This window comes from Schistocerca piceifrons, chromosome 3 (genome assembly GCF_021461385.2).
Source record: "Schistocerca piceifrons isolate TAMUIC-IGC-003096 chromosome 3, iqSchPice1.1, whole genome shotgun sequence".
NCBI classification, from domain to species: Eukaryota; Metazoa; Arthropoda; class Insecta; order Orthoptera; family Acrididae; genus Schistocerca; species Schistocerca piceifrons.
The window spans coordinates 781,975,200-781,981,199 of record NC_060140.1 but is presented as its reverse complement, the minus strand read 5'-3'; positions in this window follow the sequence as shown (position 1 = coordinate 781,981,199).

The window sequence follows — 6,000 nt, the reverse complement described above, 5'->3', positions numbered from 1 at the left end:
ATACAAGTGCCTGGGAGACGACTTTAATTTCAATCTCCTGGATAGTTTTGTTTCTCAAATCAAGAGCTGCGATATCATGCAGCAATACACGTGATGTAATTGTGTTGCTCGATTTTGTTACGCTGAGACCGAAAGGTGTCTCAGTTGTTGGCAACAAATTCCAGCTGTGTTGCACACAGCCCTTGGAGCAGAATTCGTAGCCCAAAACACACTTTTGGAGCTATCAGATGTAAAATATTATGTTCACACTACTCTTTGCTCGAGTTTATGTCTTTTGGAGGGGCTCAGCCTTTCATTTCTTCTTAGGAAGTTAACGATAAAGGCATCATAACACGTCACCAGTAACAGTACTGCATACGAATGCTCAATGAGCGACCTGATGACGTTAAATAATAGTCACTCCGTTGATTTTTGTTGTTTCGAATTAGAGCATGCAGTACTCCTACACCAGACTTCTGAACTTTACCTGTTGAATGCAAATGTCGCATGACGGTAAAATGGTAATCTATCACATATATCAGTAGTCGAGACTTCCTTAATGTGGAAAATCATTCATGCCAGAACTATCTTCGTTGAAATAAGAATATCTTTTTCTGGCGTATTTTTCCCAAAAGCACTCGCTCCACACACAATTCAGGCGGCGGGTGGCGTCTGGCCGGTGGCCGGTAGCCGCCGCAGCGCGAGGAAACGCTCGAGCGTAAACTGTTGTGATCGCGGCGCAGCCACGAGCTGTCCTGCCGAATTGTTTCTGGAATACTTGTTATTTCTGGTGAGTAGAATGTTAAGCGAATTATCTTCTATGTTCAGTCAGACTCATAACTTTAGACCGACTGTGGTAAAAAAAAAAAAAAAAAACGTGCAGTTGGACGCGAACAGGCCACTATAAGTTTAGAACGCACGACGCTTGCCACTAGACCACGGGCTCACATTGTCCGACAACGTCTCGGAAGTAGACAACACTTCCTCCTAACACTTCCGCATCTTACAGTGTTGCCAGATTGTGCATATGGCCGGACTTAGAGTTGTCAGGGGCGGTCAGTTTTATTGGCCACCTTAAGTGAATGACTCGGACTTAGTCTCTGTGGCGGCCGGCCGGCTGTCAGTTTTACTGTCTAAGACTGTACATCTGCACAAATCTTTATTAGTATTGCCAATTTTTATCATGTTTATCATTATTATTTGATTTTCTTTTTTACTGTTATTATTATTGTTTTTATCATAATTTGTATGTATAGCACCTGTTGTAACAATACAGTCAGCCTTTACTTTATTAGGTCTCTACTCTTTATTCATATTGTCACTAGAGTAATCTAATTTTCTTATTTAAACTACTGTCATGATGTAACTCTGATGTGTGAAATGCTGTATGTGTGGAACACTGGTCCGATGTAAGAGAGGTCCTGATGGCCCTAATCTCATCAGGTTAAATAAATAAATAAAACAGCGGATGCGTTCCTGGATCACTCCTGTTCCCCAGCGCCCACGGTTTCCATAAACCCTGAAAAGAACAAGATCGCTCGGTGCAAAGCGATATTTGCGGGGTATTGGCAGCGCCGGATGCTGCGGTGGGTGTAGCAAGTGTAGCAACATCCAGTGGTGGTGGCCATGCAGAAGTTCCGCTGGTGATGGTCCGTCTCTTAGTTTGGAACGATAGTAGGCGAGAAAGAGTTGTAGCACCTGCTCCCGTGTGTGGGTGGTGCGAAGCTTGGCCATCTGTGCGTACGAAACGTTCTGCTTCTTCGTTGGTCTGGGGGTGAAACGGAGCATTTACTAGATGACGAGTGCTATTTCGTTCACAAAGCTGCTCTAAATTACGTGAAGTGAACTACGGTCCATTGTTCGATACCAGTTCTCCTGGCAAACTTTCTCTGTAAAGTATGGTGCGCAACACTTTAATGGTGCTAGTGACGTGGTAGAAGCCACAGGAACTGCAAATGGAACTTGCTAAAACAGTCTATCACTATGAGCCAACGAGTGTTCCAAAATGGTCCTGTAAAGTCAATGTGCACTATTTGTCATGGGGTTGAGTCCTAGGCCAGGTTGAGCCGGCCGGAGTGGGCGAGCAGTTCTAGGTGCTTCAGTCTGGAACCGCGCGAACGCTACGGTCGCAGGCTCAAATCCTTCCTCGGGCATGGATGTGTGTGGTGTCCTAGGTTAGTTAGGTTTAAGTAGTTCTAAGTTCTAGGGGACTGATGACCTCCGCTGTTAAGTCCCATAGTGCTCAGAGCCATTTGAACCATTTGAACCTAGGCCAGGTTGACAATGTCTGTGGCGGAGCGGATTCGTTTCCCGGGCATGCGTGACACTGTGACGTCATCTGTACACTGTGGGTGCCCATGGTCTGCCAAGTACAGTGCCGTCGCGCTAACTGTTTAGTGCGAACAATTCACCAATGTCCTTGTTGGAGCAATCGCAACACATCCTTTAGCAACACATCCTTTCTCAACACTTTGGGAATAAGGACTCGCGATTGTCCACTGTCATTTTGAACCATAATCACACCCTGTTCAACTGAAAGGTTATGCCGACATGCAAAATATCGGCACACAACTGTGTTCTGGATACTGTTCAATGAACGAGGCCAAGACGTACGAATGTAATGCAACAAAATCTTGAGATCTGTGACTTCTTCCGTGGCCTGTGCAATTTGTCTGTAGTGCAAGGGAAAAGCTTCCAGCAGTTCCGAGTCCTGCCCCACATCGATTTGACAACAAGATGCGGTAGATGCATCAAAATCAGAGTCTGAGCCAATCGGAAGGCGAGGCAAGGAGTCTGCATTGAGATGCTTCGCCGTAGGTCTGTACACGATTCCTTACTGATACTGCGAAAGCAACAAAGCACATCGTTGCAATTTTTGAGCAGTGTGTGTAGTAACCGGCTTTCACGGATGAAAAAAATGACTCGAAAGGCTTCTGATCCATCACTAAATAGAGCTTGCGGCCAAACAGATAGAGATTAAATTTGGTCACACCGCACACATAGTGAGAGCTTCTCTTTCAAATTAAGAATAATTGTACTGAGTTCGAGTTAACAACTTTGATGCAAAAGCAATGAGTGTGTCTTGTGAACCAATTCCGTGCGAAAACACAACGGCCATTCCGTAGGAAGAAGCGTCGACTTACAAAACTTCTGGCTTGGCAGGATCAAAATGCACTAAATGTTTGTCACTCAGCAAAGCATTTCTGATTTTCTCAAATGCCTCTTGACAGGCTTTTGTCCACACAAAAGACACTTTTTTGCGACCCAAGCGATGCAATGGACCTTCGATCTGAGCGGCATTCGGCATGAACCGAATGTAGTATGTCATCTTGCCTCTTAATGACTGCAGTTCACACACATTACGAGGAACAGGCAGGTCACGGATTTCAAGCAAATAAGATTGGAGGGGGTGCGCACCCTGACTGTTTACCACATAACCTTAGTACTGTAGTTCAGTTTGAAAAAAGGCACACTTTTCGAGACGACGCTTGAGTCCGCCTCTGACAACACTCGAAAAAGAGTACGCGAAATGGCAATGTGCTCCTCTGGTGTACGACCTGAGACGACAATATCGTCATGGTAGTTTGAACAAAATAGCACTTTAGTAGTCAGTTGTCCAAGTAACACTGAAAAATGGCAGGTGCGGAAGTACCGCCAAAGGGCAAAGGAAAATACCTGAACACTCCCAAGTGCGTATTTACAAGAAACATTTTTGTGATTCTTTATCCAATTGAATTTGCAAGTAGGCATCACGCAAACCTATCTTAGAAAAGTAGCGTCCCGCACCAAGCCTGCCCATGGGTTCCTCAGGGCGAGATAACGGATAAAACTATTGTCTGTGGATTTACTGTAGACTGGAAGTCAGCACAAATGCGAATGCAACCAGAAGGCTTAGGCAACAAAACGTGAGGACTTGCCCATTCACTAGCTTGAATGGGAGGAATTGCACCATTATCTTGCAATTCATTCAATTCACTGGCTACTTTGTCTCTTAAAACAATTGGAACGAGGCGGGTCCGGAAAAACTTAGGCTGTGTTTTGTCTTTCAAGGTAATACGCGCTGCGAAGTTATTAGTTTTTTCCATTCCTCCCGAAGATTGTTCAGGAAATTCTTTAAGCAAGCTAGCGACACTGTCTTTTGCTGTACAGGCCGATACTGAAAGTACATCGTCTTGGATGGTAAGTCACAACAAATCAAAGCCATCTAGTCCGAATATGTTCTCACTGTCTCTTGAACACTAAAATTCACTGTCCTAGTGTGAGATTCGTAAATGGCAGGCAAACTATATTGTCAAGGAACTGGAATTTCCTGTCCGTTGTAAAGCGTGGGGGTGCTTGCTAGATTTAGAAAGGCGTGACGAGCTTAGCTGTTCGTACATGGCACGATTAAGCAAAATTACTAAGATACCTGTGTCTAACTGAAAGTTCACACGACGGCCAGCAAGGCGTGATGAGACAAATAGTTTCTTAGAACGTCGTTGCACAGCACTATGGCCAGAAGGAGGCACAACATTAAGCTTACTGTTGTCAGAACCTGTTGTAAGTTTACAAAACACAGAGTTCACTGCATTTGCACGAGCCTGTTTTTTTCTGGGAGCGGGCCAAATTACCATTTATGTGCTATTGCAAACAAACTGCTTTGACACAGTCTTTTTTTCCACACGTGTAACACGTTGCATTATGTAATGGGCAATTCTGTGTTTTATGGCGAGCAAAACAACTAGGACAACACTTCACTAAATTGACTTGTTTACATGACTTTTGTCTACGTGGCTGTCCGCGCGGCTGTGTACAAGCTCGTTTTTGTAGATGCTTGTGGCGATCATGAGCAAGGGGCGACTCGACCGGAGAAGTTGGGGCCTGGTCAAACTTATCGGCCGCTATGGCTCCAGAATCATATTCCTCTAAGATCTGCAATACTTTGATAAGAGTACATTACGATCTGTTTCCGTGTTCTACTGTCTAGGACACTGAATGTTATAACATCACGTACCATGAGATCATTGTTAAAGTTGCCACAATTACACTTAAATTTACACTTCCTACACATACCCGTTAATTTTGTGTACCACTGGTGGTACGTTTTCTCCGGCGCTTTGTGCAAGGGAAAAAACAAATATGGAGCTGCAGCTACTAGGAATTGCTGGTGGTAGTACTTGGTTAATGCACGGATAACTTGATCATAGCTAAGTTCGTCGGGAGACGCAGTTGGAAATAGTTTTGTATTAACCTGAACGCCGGGTGCCCAGTGATCGAAAGGAAGTATCGTGACTTATACCACCGTCAAAATGATGAACTTGACAATGTGCTTGGAACTGAGTCAGGTATTCAATCGATTCCTCTTCTGTGTCGTTCAATTGGCGGTACGGTGGTATGCTGGTCGGCGGTTCTTGGGCTGGTTGGTTGGTCTGTTGTGTGGCCTACGCAGCTTTTGCAGCCAGTTAATAGGGGAGCAATTTGTTGGTTCTCAAACTGAAAAACTTGTGTGAAAACCATCACAATGTCGGTCTGCGGCTGCGACGCGTGGGCAGCGCGTGGAGGGGGCGGGGAATTCGTGGTTTACACAAATACGTTATAGCCAAAACGAAAGTAAATCCTCTGAAAAGAGAAATTTGACTCGTGCTGCGGCTCCCCGTCTGGAGTACATGCAAGAACATTACCACAATTGAGCAAATAGAAATGAGCCCCCCTGCAAGCTAAAACACAAGAGAAGCAAGCAAAATCGTCGGCCAAGTTGATCAACTGCGATCACCTCAGAATTATCTTTGTCGCCACTGTTGTGTCCTCGTCGACACTGTAGTGCCCTAGATGCCATTGGTGACTCTTGCACTACAGGGATCAAGGGAGAGAATGTTGTTTGGTGGCCGGTATGCTCTTCCTACAATACAGCTGCACACATGTATTAACAAGGTTCATTACTTACATAAACAGGGAGCAACATTACTTTAAGAATCCGTGTGTTGTAATACAAGCTCTTCACCAATAGTACACGTTAGCCTGACTGCTGGTGAACGCAAGTCC